Source organism: Schistocerca gregaria, chromosome 4 (assembly GCF_023897955.1).
Source record: "Schistocerca gregaria isolate iqSchGreg1 chromosome 4, iqSchGreg1.2, whole genome shotgun sequence".
In the NCBI taxonomy this organism is placed as follows: domain Eukaryota; kingdom Metazoa; phylum Arthropoda; class Insecta; order Orthoptera; family Acrididae; genus Schistocerca; species Schistocerca gregaria.
This window is the reverse complement of record NC_064923.1, coordinates 204,762,440-204,779,937: the sequence shown is the minus strand read 5'-3', so window position 1 is coordinate 204,779,937 and position 17,498 is coordinate 204,762,440. Positions and strand designations below refer to the sequence as shown.

The 17,498-nt window shown below is 41.3% G+C and overlaps 1 protein-coding gene across 1 annotated transcript in view; it reads left to right on the top strand.

Moving 5' to 3' along the window:
• LOC126365774 (soluble guanylate cyclase 89Db-like) overlaps positions 1-17,498 on the top strand; it is a 430,509-nt gene that overhangs the window by 348,241 nt on the left and 64,770 nt on the right. The window lies entirely within an intron of this gene.

The window sequence follows — 17,498 nt, the reverse complement described above, 5'->3', positions numbered from 1 at the left end:
TGATTTCCTCAAGTAATAAAACAATAGACTAGGGTAAGACCTTGGAAAAGTTCTACCACTCCTAAAAATAGTGACAGACAACTATCAGTCTTTTCATCAGGAGAAGAAACTGTATTTCACGAGACAGTGCTTTCTAGGACGGGACGACTAGATTCAGGCAATACATATCTACGAAATCGTATAACTATGCTATAAAAATTTTCAAACAGTGCTCAGCCAAAAGGTATACATGGTCTGCAAAAGCATATTCTGGACGAGATACCAGCGGAAGAAAGTAAATGTCTGCATCGAACTCGCAGCTAAATTGCTAAATGAAGGGCCAACGTTGTTTGTTGACAACTTTTACACGAGCTATGAATTAGCAGTCAGCCGGCCGGTGTGGCTGAGCGGTTCTAGGCACTACAGTCTGGAACCGCGCGACCGCTACGGTCGCATGTTCGAATCCTGCCTCGTGCATGGGTGTGTGTGCTGTCCTTAGCTTAGTTAGGTTTAAGTAGTTCTAAGTTCTAGGGGACTGATGACCTCAGAAGTTAAGTCCCATAGTGCTCAGAGCCATTTGAGCCAATTAGCAGTCAAACGTCTAAAATTCAAAACGCGTGTCGTTGGAAATGTACGGTACAACAAAAAAATTATGCCACGTTTTGTAATGTCGTACCCATTGAGGAGAGGTCAAATGATAGCACGTGAAGATGACAACGGTATTTTATTGCTAAAATGGAGGAACGTTCGCGATGTTAGGTGTTATCAACAAAACATGCAACAATTATGACGTCAGGCTCGGATTCTATGCGTCGCGGTCGTCCTCCGAAACAGAAATCTTTGGCGTTACTGGCATATAATAATGAAAGAAAGCGACTAGACGATGCGGAAAGGTGCCAATTGCTATCAGAAATTAGCTGTACATATGATTTTAGGATTAAGTATAGTAAATGCTCACACTTTGTACAAGAGGCCATAAATACAAAAACAGAAATAAGAAAATTTTGGGAACGTCTCGTTACCGAATGATTCTCCGCGGAAAATGCTACGTCCGGCAGTAATAGAAATAAAACAAGGAACGCGTAACACCACTTAGAGATTCATGAAAAAAAAACTAGAATCAGCAGAGTAAGCCTATACAAAGGCTGTGCGCTCTATGTCACTAGAAGAAGAACGCCTAGAAGCGAAGAAAAGTGTAAATAAAAGCTACGACCTATTGTTCCAATAGTCCAAAATCACCTCAAATGTGTTTAGCGTGTTTTAACGAACACCATGCGACATAGTATAATGTAAAATCCTAAATATAAATGAATAAAACCTATGGTATTATGTGTATATTGTTTTTGTATATCCTGTAGCTATATTTCAGTGCTTATTCCTTCAAAATCCTTTGGAAATTCCAACTGCGAATTATATCAACTTGAACAAGAAGAGCGTCACCCATATGTGGATTAGGGGCCCCCACGGAAGCTTACCCGTAACCCATCTATTATTGAGGCGACGAAAGACTTATTAATTTTGTACCATACATTTTGAGCTCTAGGACATCGTCACCGCCTTCAACATCCCTTAAATTTCCAAAAAACATAAATGATTAAACAAAAGTAAATACAATACAGTATAAATGTACTACCTAAAATGAAAATTATTTTGTGAGTTTGTGTGTGTGTGTGTGTGTGTGTGTGTGTGTGTGTGTGTGTGTGTGTGTGTACTCGTGTGCGTGTGTTTCGTGAAAAACATCAATCAGTCTCAAAGGCACTGATGAGCAAGCCCTCACGTTATAGTCCTATGCAAATGAAACATGTGACGGCCATTAGAAGCTTTCTAACACTGACTCGTAATAATACCTCCAAATAAGTCAAACATCACACTTTCATATAGTTAGTGCAAAGGATAAAACGGGCCTTCTTATCTCAGTAGATAGGATGTTTCAGCACGGCGGTTGCGCACTTTCAGGTGAGATATATTAGCCCTAGACGACAGAAAATCACACAGCAATGCATTGCTACAAACGCTTTCCTGCCGCGGTAGTGACGGCACAAAACACAAGAATGCAAGGTCACGAACAGGATGAGAAATATGTTTATTACACTTAGTATCGTAGAAGCCAAGAAATAATGACGAGAACAGCAAGGTTCGAAATTACAAACCTGGCCTGAGGTGGAGTTGTAGTATCTCCAACGCATGGGAAATGTCATGTCTGCCGTAAAGTACGTGAGACTAGGCAACTATTCCTACCCCACAACATTGCATATGAATACGCAGAAGTATAATAGCACGCCGATGGATACAAAACATGACTTGCCCCTCCTCAAATGGTAAGTCAGCATTCAGTACAGTAAATAATTTGAACGTTCTTACCGACAGTCTTGCACGTTGTACAAATTATCTAAAACAATGGCTTTCCAAGAAAAGTAACTTCATCAGAACAGTTCCTTCCTTCAAATATGGCCCCAGAAACAGACACATCTTACCATTTCAATGTACTAAACAACTACTTTGTCCAATGCAGTGCTATACTATTGAGAAGAAGAACGACAATGAAAGGCCGATTTCCTTTCGAACAAGCGACCATCTGGCACTGCCAAGACACGAAACTAGCTGATGACCAAAGACTCACCAAAGACAAACATTCCAAAGCAGTGGTCAAGCAAAGAGCGAACTACCAGAATTGACATATACTGAACGCTGGCTAAGTTAATATCTTAGCGGTGATTGCAAAATAAATATTATAGACCTTGAAGACAGGTGAAGTAGATGGTGAAAGAAAGGAGCCAACAACAGGAACCTTACAAGAATTTCTGAGCGTGTTCTAGCATAGCTGCCGTGCGTTCGGAGTAATTTCAACCAAACTAACATCTGGTTGCTGAAAATAATCGAATACGAACGCTATTACCGTCTAATTCGAAGTTTTTGTGGTTGCTAGTCTGATTGGTGGCAGTCGAAACATGTAGACCAAGAGGACACCCTCACCAAAAATGGTTCAAATGGCTCTGAGCACTATGGGACTTAACATCTGTGTCATCAGTCCCCTAGAACTTAGAACTACTTAAACGTAACTAACCTAATGACATCACACACATCCATGCCTGAGGCAGGATTCGAACCTGCGCCGTAGCGCTCACGCGGTTCCAGACTGAAGCTCCTAGAACCGGACGGCCACACCGCCCGCCACACCGTCACCACTTCTAGGGAAGAGAGTGAGGGTAGGGAATGGAATGAGGTAAGACGTAAGAGTATTTAGGTAGTTATGGTTCTTCAACGTTATGTTTAACAGTAGGATAACCTCATTCTGTATTTGTTCTTGTACCTGAAGGAAAACTAAAAATATCGTATATCGTCAATTTTTTGTTAATGTTACAGTGAATTTGTAAAATAATTTACTGTACAAACTTATACGGTATATTACTTTTAAAATCATGTTAATAAACTAAGTTCGTTTTCACTTTGTAGGCACATTTCATTCTCTTTTTCCCCAAAATAAGTAGGATAAATAAGCAACAGGGCAGTATCGGTATCAGCTGTTGTGTAATAAAAGACAACTTTTTTATCATATCATATGCGCTTCGATGGATAGGAGATCATTGTCTGCATCTGTAGCACACACAAATATAAATACTGCATATTTGCTGTGTAATAGCAACTAAATTGATTGTGTAACTGTTTGACGTACAGGTTATGCAAAGCAGGCTGATAGGTTATAGAGCTCGAAGTACATGGTGTTTCAAACATAACAATAATTATTAGTAGTAGGAAATGTGCAGAATGAAACAATATTTCAAAATTTACATTGAATCAAAATCGATATTGTTTTCAATACATTGAGTTGCGAGTCAAGAAATTCTTACTCCGATCGCACATCTCATATTTCCTAAGAACGTCTTTTGTTTAAAACATAATATATTACGATATGAAAACTTTATTATAGATTTCAATACGGTAATGTCTGACACTCCCTGCCGTGCTGGCCGAGTGGTTCTAGGCGCTACAGTCTGGAACCGCGCAACCGCAGATTCGAATCTCGCCTCGGGTATGCATGTGTGTGATATTCTTAGGTTAGTTAGATTTATGTAGTTCTAAGTTCTAGGGGACTAATCACCTCAGAAGTTAAGTCTCATTGTGCTCAGAGCCATTTGAACCATTTTGTCTGACACTAGAGCAACCCGATTCTCACATGACAGTACTTCTTGCGGGCTTATTTCAGACAACAGTACCATAAATGCCAAACTCTTTAAACTGAGAAGTAGATTTCGGCCATACAAATTTAAAATTAGGTTTATAGTATCATTCAGTAGAGACATTATGCAGTACTCAGAGTTCATTGGTACCAATCGTATCTTGAATCCGATGTCTGTTCACTAGTATACTAGTATGTTATTAGAAGGGCACACACTTCATTGCATCACAAGAGCTGTGAGTACGAATAACGAGTTGCACGAACGACGGATTTATTGCCATGTAAAGCGATTTTAAAAGTTACTGGTTTCGCGTTTCCTACGCTGTGCTCCGGAATTTATAGCGTAATAAATTTTACTGCTCGCCATAGAACCAGCAGGTAATGAAATCCGAGAATGGAGCTGCAGCCACGAACATCGCTCGCTTCCAGGAAATGCTTCATGTGTCACTGGCCAGCTCTGCTTACTGTTGCCTCTCCTCTTAAGCTAAATGCAGGACACTCATTCCCTTAATTCTAAAAAGCACTGGAGTTGTGATAGCTTGCAGTTGTTTTCGCTCTTTCTCGTTAACGTTCAGGACCAGCGAGAGAGGCGAAACTACAACGCATTTTATCCTTAGGGCGAAACGAATCATTAACTGGAGAAAATCTAGTTCAGAACACAAAAAATGCTTGTACAAAACTATTACTGTACTATTTTTAATTTTAGTTTTTATAAGAGCGCAGTATGCTGATCAAGACAGCGTTTCTTTCAATAATTATGGGCTGTCTACACACTCAGCCTGATGCTCACTAACAAGAAAATGGGGCCGATCAAGAATACAAACTAAAGTAAATACGAACTCAAATAAGATTCCTTTTGTGTGCAAAACAACTGAAAAACAACTCTCATATTTTTTGTAAACTGTATTTCGCAGTGGTGACTGTTTTACGCATGTTGTTTTCGTTGAATAAAGGTTATTTAACAATGCTAGAAGTTAAAAATAAATAAAAAATCAACAGGAGCTTACAGACACAGTTCGAGCTCAAATCGACAAGTCTAAGTTAGGAAGCACAATACTCAATTTATGCCACAAGAATGTTTCTCTACACCACTTTCAATCAAAACAGAAATTCGGCTGAGCGATGGGTCCCCTCCTCTGAGTGTTAGCAAAAATAATACACGAATGACGCTAAGAATCTGCTTAATACTTTAAGTATTGTAACTGAGGACAATGGTACGGGATAGACTGTTTAGCTTTTGCAAGTGATACACAATAATGACAGAAAATTCTGAAACAGTAACAGAACAAATTATTGTACTGAAAGAAGTAGTAGAAGAAACTGGCTTCCAAATATTTCTTGAAAACCGTTTGTCAAATATTAGGGACAAAACGATCCAGTTAAACACCAGGTATGCAACATTACAATGTTTGAACTACTTAAATGTCTGGAAGAATTGAACTTAGCCGCTAGGGTAGAGGCAGAAGCCTTGAGGGTAAGAATCAGAAAAATAAAAATACCTTTCCAAATCTCACAAAATGTTTAAAATATAATATAAGAAAATACATTACGACAAATAAAGGTTCATAATCACAACAGCCAGTTTGTCTACGATTAAGCATCTGAATGTATTATCATTTCTGACAGACTTTTATCAGTGGGATTATACCGAAAAGTGAAAAAGATCTTTAACAATATATGGAGCATAAATTATAAAAATGGATATATTTACATAAAACTAAAAAACAGCTCCAAAAAATACCATACGCAAACAGTAAGTTCGTTTTTACGGGAAAATAGGAAGTAATGTTGACCCCAAATGGACGAAACTCATCTCCAGTATCCTTCACCATAAACCGAAAGCAAGATTTTACTGCTACGTAAACGTAATGAAAGATCGTAAACTGAACACACACATGTAGAGACACACAGCTCCGAGATATATTCAGAAGATCTATAGTAACATTTGAGACTTTTCTAGACGAGAAGCTGGCAACTGGGTCCATGTGGTCTGATAAGCAACTAGCAGGTAACATTGAGGGAGCTATGAGAAGACCAAGGCAAAGTTGCTTTACCCACCGCGAAGGCTACGCAACAGGTGAGATATTACTCAGCGACTGCAATAGTTATTCTGCTTGCTGAGAGATCTTCTTGTCGCCACACGTATAAAATAAGCAATATATCTATGGGGCCTCTGTCATACTTCATTTATATTTTTTATGTCACATGATCTAGGTCAGTGCCCCATCCGTGAGGCCACAAGCCACACCCCCTTTTTCTGTGATGAGCCATGCTATATTTATGACGTCAGTCAACTCCCAAAAAAGCCACACTTCATCTGTTGGAACGGTGGTGGTCATTACAACAAAACAACCATAAAGTAATATTTAGCAGGAATTAAAATAAAACAGTCAGTCCAATGTATCCCCAAAGCCGCTATCTTAGCTGTGCTCAAATATATCTGTACGATCTGAATTTTTTCACTATTTTCAGAAGTAATCCAAAAATGTATGTGGTGGGAGTATCTTGTATTATGTAAAATACGTAAGTAGTTTCCACAAGTAAATTGCTCTAAGATGCTTGTCAAGTGTCGTAATGTTCTTTCAAAGTCCAAAATGTCTGCAAAAAATACGTCAGCAATTAGGGACGCACACAGGTTTTTATGACAGTAGGGGCAAATCATTTTCCACGTGCGTGTGATTTAGAAATTTTGAGACATTGTCATGTAGTCAACATTTTCTTCTTTTGCTTTATACAGCGCACTTTTAGTGCATGGTCAATGTTATAAACAAGCTAACAACATAATTACTGAAAAACATGTTTTTACATTGCTAGATGTTAATTTTTCCCACCATTTACGTTATTTTCCCATCATAAGTCCTATTTTCTTAATTGATTGTTATGACGGAATTAAAAAATTCCTATAGATAACACTTGCCATATTTTACAGTTTTGAACCAATTCTACAAGATTCAACACCGATTTTCAAATCCATTTACGTGGAAAGTATGTCGTGTTCCCACTCATACAGAACCTGAGGGATAATTCATAACGTAAAATTACACAATTTGTTCCAGAATCTAAATCATTTGGCGTTCTATGAAAATATACACTCCTGGAAATGGAAAAAAGAACACATTGACACCGGTGTGTCAGACCCACCATACTTGCTCCGGACACTGCGAGAGGGCTGTACAAGCAATGATCACACGCACAGCACAGCGGACACACCAGGAACCGCGGTGTTGGCCGTCGAATGGCGCTAGCTGCGCAGCATTTGTGCACCGCCGCCGTCAGTGTCAGCCAGTTTGCCGTGGCATACGGAGCTCCATCGCAGTCTTTTAACACTGGTAGCATGCCGCGACAGCGTGGACGTGAACCGTATGTGCAGTTGACGGACTTTGAGCGAGGGCGTATAGTGGGCATGCGGAAGGCCGGGTGGACGTACCGCCGAATTGCTCAACACGTGGGGCGTGAGGTCTCCACAGTACATCGATGTTGTCGCCAGTGGTCGGCGGAAGGTGCACGTGCCCGTCGACCTGGGACCGGACAGCTGCGACGCACGGATGCACGCCAAGACCGTAGGATCCTACGCAGTGCCGTAGGGCAACGCACCGCCACTTCCCAGCAAATTAGGGACACTGTTGCTCCTGGGGTATCGGCGAGGACCATTCGCAACCGTCTCCATGAAGCTGGCTACGGTCCCGCACACCGTTAGGCCGTCTTCCGCTCACGCCCCAACATCGTGCAGCCCGCCTCCAGTGGTGTCGCGACAGGCGTGAATGGAGGGACGAATGGAGATGTGTCGTCTTCAGCGATGAGAGTCGCTTCTGCCTTGGTGCCAATGATGGTCGTATGCGTGTTTGGCGCCGTGCAGGTGAGCGCCACCATCAGGACTGCATAGGACCGAGGCACACATGGCCAACACCTGGCATCATGGTGTGGGGAGCGATCTCCTACACTGTCTGCACACCTCTGGTGATCGTCGAGGGGACGCTGAATAGTGCACGGTACATCCAAACCGTCATCGAACCGATCGTTCTACCATTCCTAGACCGGCAAGGGAACTTGCTGTTCCAACAGGACAATGCACGTCCCCATGTATCCCGTGCCACCCAACGTGCTCTAGAAGGTGTAAGTCAACTACCCTGGCCAGCAAGATCTCCGGATCTGTCCCCCATTGAGCATGTTTGGGTCTGGATGAAGCGTCGTCTCACGCGGTCTGCACGTCCAGCATGAACGCTGGTCCAACTGAGGCGCCAGGTGGAAATGGCATGGCAAGTCGTTCCACAGGACTACATCCAGCATCTCTACGATCATCTCCATGGGAGAATAGCACCCTGCATTGCTGCGAAAGGTGGATATACACTGTACTAGTGCCGACATTGTGCATGCTCTGTTGCCTGTGTCTATCTGCCTGTGGTTCTGTCAGTGTGATCCTGTGATGTATCTGACCACAGGAATGTGGGACAATGAATTCACGGTGTTCTTATTTCAATTTCCAGGAGTGTAGGTGCCATTTTAGGGCCTCTTTCAAGTTGTGTCCGCAATGAAGTCTAAACAGCAAAGAAGCATCAAAAACAGCATTTGAAATTTTTTTACACTTAAAAGGCAAGTCATGTAACGCATAAACGATGTTCAAGAAACAGTTATTGATTTGGTTGCGCAATTATTTTGTACTAATTTTGCAAAAGTCTCATTGATAAGTTCTCTTACACACTTAGTTTTGTTTATATGCAAATGCATTTTTTGTAAATTCGTGAATTTTTTTGAAACCCGTGAATGAATGGATTATGAATGCGCTATAATGACTACCAATGCGGTTTGCTTTAGAAAAAATTAAGCATGGATATAATGCAGTCAGTCTAACCGAAATATTCTCCTTATGCCATCTACGTCATTCTTGAAACTATAATTTTTGTCAGGTTGCCACAAATTCAGGAAAATCTTATACTTTAGGGAATCGTCAGTCTCCTTTGTTCTTCAAAGCAATTTCCGACGTCGGAAATACTGATCAAGAGGCTACTGTCGTTTTGATCAAAGTACTTGAAGCCAACTGTGGTACTGGCGAAGTCTATATTTTCCCAATCAGTATGATTTCTGGGATTTGTAAAAATGGTATTTGACTTTGACTCATCCTTTCCTTGTGACTTTTCATTGCAGGCAGTATATTTATCGATTCTCTCACTTTCATCTTCTGTCTTCATTCGTTCGTGTGGTCGAAAAAACTTACATATATCACTCATTTTTTCATCCTACTCGCTACACTTTTTATACTTTACAACTTATAAAATTCTAAATAAACCCTTTTCATGCGCCACTGCTCGCTCACAAGGTATTTTTATTGTGGAAAATTTGAGAAAATCTTGGTCCACCACCTACAACACTCTCGCACCATATCATCCAGCTGACGCATGTGATTTTCCTGGCAATGCATTGTAGAGACGTTCAAGTTCTAATGTGGTACTTATTTTCAGTAGTGACTATGGAATTAATTAAATTAAAGCTGTTATACGACGCCCTCGTACTGTCAATGACAAGTATCGATCAATAGCCACATAGTACAAGTGAACACCCTTTCAAACAAATAAAAAGAAATGTATTACAACATGCTTCTGTAAATTAGCACCTGACAGTTGTTAAAAATTATCTGAATTTTGAAGGAATAAGCTTTGATGAACTGTTTTTTGTCATGCACTTGTTTTTGTTTTGTTACCCTGATAGCCTTGGGAACGACGAGTGGGGGGGGGGGGAGACCTTTTCGTTTTGCGTACGCAGTAGTTTCATTGCATTTTATTATAGCTTATTAGTAATGCTTGGAATTTGCTGACATGTGATTGTTTTTTGTTTATGAGTTGCTCACAAGTACTAATGTCCCGAATATTGTGTTTATGGAAACATAAACTTAATTTTGGATTGTTCGTCCTATAGATACTGTACTTTAATTTTTCAGAGATGATGTCAGTTTCAGATTTACCTCATTTTAACATCTTTGCGTTTAGTGTCCATTTATAGCACATTACTTCATCCTTTTGATATTTGCAAGAAAGACCAGTTAGTGTGCCTCTAGGAAAAACGCAGCAATGTTACTGAAGACTGTATTCGTATATATTGAAAATAAATCGATTGGTCATCTGCTTAATGTCATCGTCACGTCATTATTGTTAACTTGTGTCAGGTGTACGTATCGATACTTTGCATGGGTATTATACCAAACATAATGTCAATTTATGAAATGTCGATAGTATGTGTAGTTTTTAAGATTCGTTTTCGAAACTAAATGAAAATATCAAGTAAAAGCTCCAGTTGTTTCAGCAACAGTTGAAAGATTTTTCTAACAAGTACATACCGTCCGACAACAGATATTCCTTTACTTTCGAGAGCCTTTGCATTCTGCCTGTCATGTACTACAGTAGCTATAAAATAGCTATAGAATAATTTTCGTGCATCTTAGAAGAATTATAGTTATTTTAAATTAATTATCCTTTTCGCAGTTTCAATTCCAATCTCCTATAAAGTTCTTCATTACTTTTTTCATATTATAATTCTCTTTAATTATCTCTTATATCACTTTCACGTGATTTTGTAGATATTTTTATGCCATTTAGTGGCAGTTTTACAGGTTTTTAGACCATAAAAAATGCAGGCTATGTGATTGTACGTTCCTTGTCATGTTAGAAAGCAAAGTGAGTTCTCACTAGCGGAGTTAATTACCCCCGGCCCCTCCCGCGTCCCCTGTGCATGACTTTCTCAGCGAAAAAAAGAAAAGTTTGTCTCTTTTTTTGTTTTTGTTCGGTATTGTTCGTTGTGTATGGTCTGGGAGGACATCACAAGACCTCCGTTCAAGTTGATCGTTGATTCCTTTATTCAGTTTTTTACTACAGAGGGCGAGCAGCCTTCCGACCGGACATGCTGAGCTACAGTGCCGGCATCTCAAGTGTCACAATATTATTTTCCTCAAATGAAATATTTTCCACATCTAAATTGTTCTACGATGCTTGCCAAGTGCTACGACGGTCTTCATCCCTGAAGTCCATAAAGGATTATGTCATTTTAGTCTGAGGGATTGTTATTGGTGGTTAATAGAATAAACTGTCATCATCTGGAGGTTTTGTAAGTTTTCAATAATGTTCACCGTAGTAAGCACCATTTAAAAGAAGAGGAGGGGAGGATGAAGATAATCCATCATTTCAACACTAGATACCGTAATCTCTATTATAAATAGCTTGATATTGCTTTTTATTTGCATTTGATGTAAACATGTTAGAGATTAATTACAAAACGTATGCTAGAATACCTTTCAGTCGCAACTATTATGTCAAGGATGCCTAAAACGTTTAAAATTTCCTGTAATCAACTGTAAATGACAAATAAATATAATAAAATTGTGCAATTCAGAAAACACACCCACACACAACCATGGCCAAAAGACAAATGAACGGATGAAGCACGGTGTAAGGAAGATGGAAAGAAGAGTTTCGATGAATTTTTTTTTTTTTGGCACAAAGTCTCACTTAAACTTCATATTTTCATCATACACAAGGGGAACGACATTTTATTCATTTATTTATTTATCTACCTTTGTTCATGTAAGGATCAGGTCACTGTGGTATAGATATTGTCAAGATCGTAAAATGCAAATTATTAGCTCAAAACATACAAGATACATAATACATAACATGCTTTATGAGCACAGGACAGTTAGTCGGCTATGACCATGACTTAAGAAAATCACAAAAAAAACCCAAATCATGGTAGCCAGGCAGAGCACTCCATCCTCCATAATATGAGATTGGTGTCCTAACAGTTGCGCTGTCTCATTCCTTTGGTCCTTACTGTATAATGTTCCTTGATACACACAGCACATTTCAAATAATATAGAATACAAAAAATGGTTTTGTTGATCGACAAACACTCAAAGGACTCCCGGACTGCGAAGATGCTGCTGTGCCCCTTGCAGAGTTCCAGTCTGCTCAGAAAGATGACCGTGGCCACTTTTATTCAACTGATCTCGTCAGTCAACTAGGAAAACTGAGTCAGGCACGTGCTGGATGGTCGGTTGCAGCAACAGCAAGCTCGTCAATAAGTTCCACCTGGCTAGACACTTTTCTCTTTCGGGTGCCACCCCAAGCTCACTCGTCTTTTCGAACTTCATTATCATCTTCTTTAAACCATTTAATGGCATCGGACCTCTCCTCAAATCTTTCAGCCTCTGATGCTCTCTCAATACAGTACTGTTATTGCTGCTGTTCACACGAAACAGTTTCAATAACTGCGCTCGGTCTCTCTTCTCGACTGCCATACTGTTCACTCACGTTATTGCTTGTCAAATGACAGCAAGGATGTCATACCGCTCATATAAACCATATACAGCGTCAGCCGGTTCCGAATTAAGACATTAGCATATCTACGAAATTTCGCTGCCATACGATAATTACAGCCCACACTGGAGCTTCGTGAGTAGACGAATTATAACCACCCAGTATTACTAAAACTTTATCGTCAATAGATGTGCGAATATCGCTAACTTTTGAATACCATTTTTCAGGTAAGACAAGAACCATTCGTTCGCTATTCCTCTCATGTTTAGCACTTATAGCTTGTTTAGTAGTGTTTTATGATAAAAGTGTCAAAAGCAGTGGAGAAGTCAGAATATCCCTGTATGATAGTCATCCTCGTCAAGAGCTTCAGGTTCCACTTTTGGGAACTGTGTAATGGCCGATATTGTACTTTTTCCTCATCGGAAACCAAAGTGTGCATCGTTAAAAAGATTGCATTTACTGATATAAGTCTTTCATGATTGCTTCAATTATTTTTGAGAATAAAGACAACAATGAAACTGACTTGTAGTTTTTCCGCCTTACCTTTCTTTAGTAAGGGCAAGACTCGTGAGTGCTTTAAATACTCTGGAAAAATTTCTAAGCTATAGAGTGATTGTTAAGGGGGCTCGAAAGCTGTCTACGCGCACCATTACGTAGAACGGAGATAGGAGCCTCACCAGTGCTTGCTGACCCCTTGTTTGTAAATGTTGTCTTGTCTTACTGACTTCAAGCTTTGTGTGGGAAGCATCATTGTGCTTGCTGTGCAAGTCATTGTGGCTTCTGCACAAGGGCCGCATCGAATCAATCAGAAGGGCGCTGAACAAAACAAAAAAGAAATAAGGCGTAATATTGAAACACAACATTTCTCCTCCGACGCCTCCGTAGCGTTGGGTTAGCGGTACCGCTTACCACGCAGGGGACCCGGGTTCGATTCCCGCCAGAGGACTGGGAGTTGTGTGTCCATCATCATTTTCATCATCATTGACTCGGAAGTCACCGAAGTGGCGCCAACTAAAAGCGACTTGCAATACGGCGGCCGAACTCCCCCGAATGGGGCCTCCAGGCCAACAATGCCATACGATCATTTCATTTCACCTCTCCTCCGCAGAAAATGTTTAAAGCCGCAGGCCCCGTGTCCTGGGTCTCTGAAGGGGTTATTCTATTTGATGTACTCCCTCGAGGTGTATCGATCAATTCTGAAGTGTATTGCGCTACCCTCAGGAAATTGAAGAACGACTTCAGTGTGCCCGTCGCCACAGAAATACAAACGAACTTCTCATTCTCCTTGACAACGCATGGCCTCACACAAGTCTGCTACCCGAGAGGAGTTCACGAGTTTTCATTGGACTGTTTTTCCTCGTCCACCCTACAGCTTGGATCGCACACCTTCCACCTGCTTGGTTCAACGAAGGATGCACTCCGCTGGAAGCATTGTGTACATGTTGAATTTATTGATGTAGCAAGCTGTTGACTACGACATCGACAAGTAGGATGGTACCATGTGGGCATACAGGCCCTCCCAGCAATGTGGCATATGTTGAAAGACAAAGTTTTGTGGCCAAAAGTACGGGCAAAGTGTTATACCGGAGCCAAGGTAGGCCCTGAGGGCCAGCAACCCGTATTACATCGCAGAGGACGAGGTTGTCTACGTCCAAGGCGTACCAGAAGCACTATGGTAAAATAACGGTTATTTACATACAAGATAATGGAAACAGACATTCCGAACACTACTTTCTACATGGGGAATTCGAGTCACGCCCTGCAGGAAATATCACTACGCCAAAACCTGATTGGCTGGAGACAGCTATTTAGGGGCTAGAAGCATCACCAAAGTTCGGGATGCCGACCTCGTTTACTTTGAAGATTACGGCTTCGTCTCAGAATTGGACTGTTAATAGTGTGTGTGTGTTACCACGAACCTTTGTGGAAAATTAGAAGTGAACTTTTGTTTGCCTCAATTAGGAGTCTTTCACTGGCATCGTTAATGTTTCCTTTCGTTTGTTGTTCAGTCATCAAACTTGTAAACTTGCATCAATAAATGTTGTGTTTGTGAAAAGTTGCGAATTGTCAGTCACAACATAATGTGGTGTACTTGAATCCTGAATAAAATCAACGTGCTATCAGAAAAGAATATTTTACATCGCTTATTGAAAGCTCTTCGTATTTGTAGTTATGGTTCTCAACTATATTTCACTCTGATACTAATGTCTGTGATCTCCTTTGTGTACTAACAATTATTTTAAGTCTTGTTGCCAGAACATATCCTTTTGTCAGATTATTATTGGGTCTTCCTAAAATTGCGTCAAGCGTCTAGGAATGATAGATCACGTCGTGGGGAAGAACTTTTTTTAATGGCGAAGTGTTCGCCAACGCTTCCCGGCGGCTTCAGACATCTTTAATAATTGAATATTCCCTGAAAAGCGTCAGGGCGTAAGTTCTCTGTGGCTTTCGTTAGCTGTGTGTGTTGCCTACAAACCAGTCGACCTGCTCCACGTTGAAGACGGTAGCCCGAGCTTCTAAAATATCTTTCTCCGCTAAGACACGCCCATTCTCAATGTTTTCTTGTCGAATATCACTCTATCAATTTACTGGAGTAGGTAGTACGGATATGCAGCAGACCCCACTAGTTCGGCGAATTCTCATCGACCTTGGCTGGCCATTACAATTGCTACATCACGAAGATGACGTGCTATAGACGCGAAATTTAACCGACATGAAGAAGAGGCTGTGATATGCAAATGATTAGCTTTTCAGAGCATTCACACAAGGTTAGCGCAGGTGGCGACACCTACAACGTGCTGACATGAGGAAAGTTTCCTACCGATTTCTCATACACAAACAGCAGTTGACCCGAGTTGCCTGGTGAAACGTTGTTGTGATACCTCGTGTAAGGAGGAGAAATGCGTACCATCACGTTTCCGACTTTCATAAAGGTCAGATTGTAGCCTATCGCGATTGCGGTTTATCGTATCGCGACATTTCTGCTCGCGTTGGCCGAGGTCCAATGACTGTTAGCAGAATATGGACTCGGTGGATTCAGGAGGCTAATACGGAACGCCGTGCTGGATCCCAACGGCCTTGTATCATTAGCAGTCGAGATGACAGGCATCTTATCCGCATGGCTGTAACGGATCGTGCAGCCACATCCCGATCCCTGAGTCAATAGATGGGGACGTTTGCAAGACAACAGCCATCTGCACGAACAATTGGACGACGTTTGCAGCAGCATGGACTATTCGCTTGGAGACCATGGCTGCTGTTACCCTTGACGCTGCATCACAGACAGGAGCGCCTGCGATGGTGTACTCCCCTCAACGACGAACATGGGTGCATGAATGGCAAAACGTCATTTCTTCGGATGAATACAGGTTCTGTTTACAGCATCATGGTGGTCGCATCCGTGTTTGGCGACATCGCGGTGAACGCACATTGCAAGCATGTATTCGTCATCGCCATACTGGCGTATGGCCCGGCGTGATGGTATGGGGTGCCATTCGTTACACGTCTCGGTCACCTCTTGTTCGCACTGACGCCACTTTGAACAGTGGACGTTACATTTCAGATGTGTTATGACCCGTGGCTCTACCCTTCATTCTATCCCTGCGAAACCCTGCATTTCAGCAGGATAATGCCCGACTGCATGTTGCAGGTCCTGTAAGCGCCATTCTGGATACAGAAAATGTTCGATTGCTGCCCTGGCCAGCACATTCTCCGGATCTCTCACCAATTAAAAACGTCTGGTCAATGGTGGCTGAGCAACTGGCTTGCCACAATACGCCAGTCACTACTCTTGATGAACTGTGGTATCGTGTTGAAGCTGCATGGGCAGCTGTACCTGTACACGCCATCCAAGCTCTGTTTGACTAAATGCCCAGATGTATCAAGGCCGTTATTACGGTCAGAGGTGGTTGTTCTGGGTACTGATTTCTCTGGATGTATGGACCCAAATTGCGTGAAAATGTAATTGCATTTCAGTTCTAGTATAATATATTTGTCCAATGAATACACTGCATTTCTTCTTGGTGTAGCAATTTTAATGGCCAGCAGTGTATAAAACGACGCCTTGCGGTGCTGAGAAGCAGAGGCCAACACTTCTCTAACAAACGTTCTTCCCCATAACTTGATCTATTACCTCCAGGCGTTTTTCACAAGATTTTTAAACATTCTGTAAAATACATTGGCAACCGTAAACACTAAAACAACCCTTTATTATATGAAAACGGAGCCGGTTCAGGAATTCTTAAATTAGGTATGGATTTAGGAGCGAATTATCTTACAGAAAAAGTGTGTATTGTTCTTGTAACTATAAAAAGCACATTTTTGTTGACCAGTGCCGTAAAGAACATCTCAGGTCGCACGTACGTGCTGGTGAAGTATCTGAAGCAATTGGTGCTTCAAGCAGTGCGAATACCACATTCGCAACCATTAATTTCGTGCATTATCTCGATGAAATGCGACTTCAGGACACGAATATCACGATTAGTTTTGATGTGGTCTCTCTCTTCACCACAATACCGCTTAAAGAATTGTTGGAATTAAGTTCGAGCCTGGTATTACGGAGATATTTCGGCACGTCCTCTCGTCCACTTACTTTATCTTCGACAGGAAACATTATGAACAAAAAACAGGTGTGGCCTTGGGCAGCTCGTTATTATCAGTAGGTGGCAATTTACACACGTAGTATTTCGAGGTCAGAGCACTAGAAGCTGCCACACATATGCCAACATGTTTCTTTCGGTATGTTGTTTACACATTTGTAGTTTGTCCACGTGGGATGGTCGAACTTCATGAATTCTTGCAGCATCTCAACTCGATGCATGTAAGTATAAAGTTCATGATGGAAATAAAATGACTTTGTGGTTAATAAAAGTGCGGATGGATCACTGGGACGCGATATCTGCAGGAATTCCGCCCATATTCTCTAACCGCATGCCACAAACCATCATCACCACACCACAAAGAAGGTCCTTGCTTAGTACACAGCTACACAGAGCACCTACTCCGTCTCAGAAATCAAGCCTCGTCGAACAACTGAGACATCT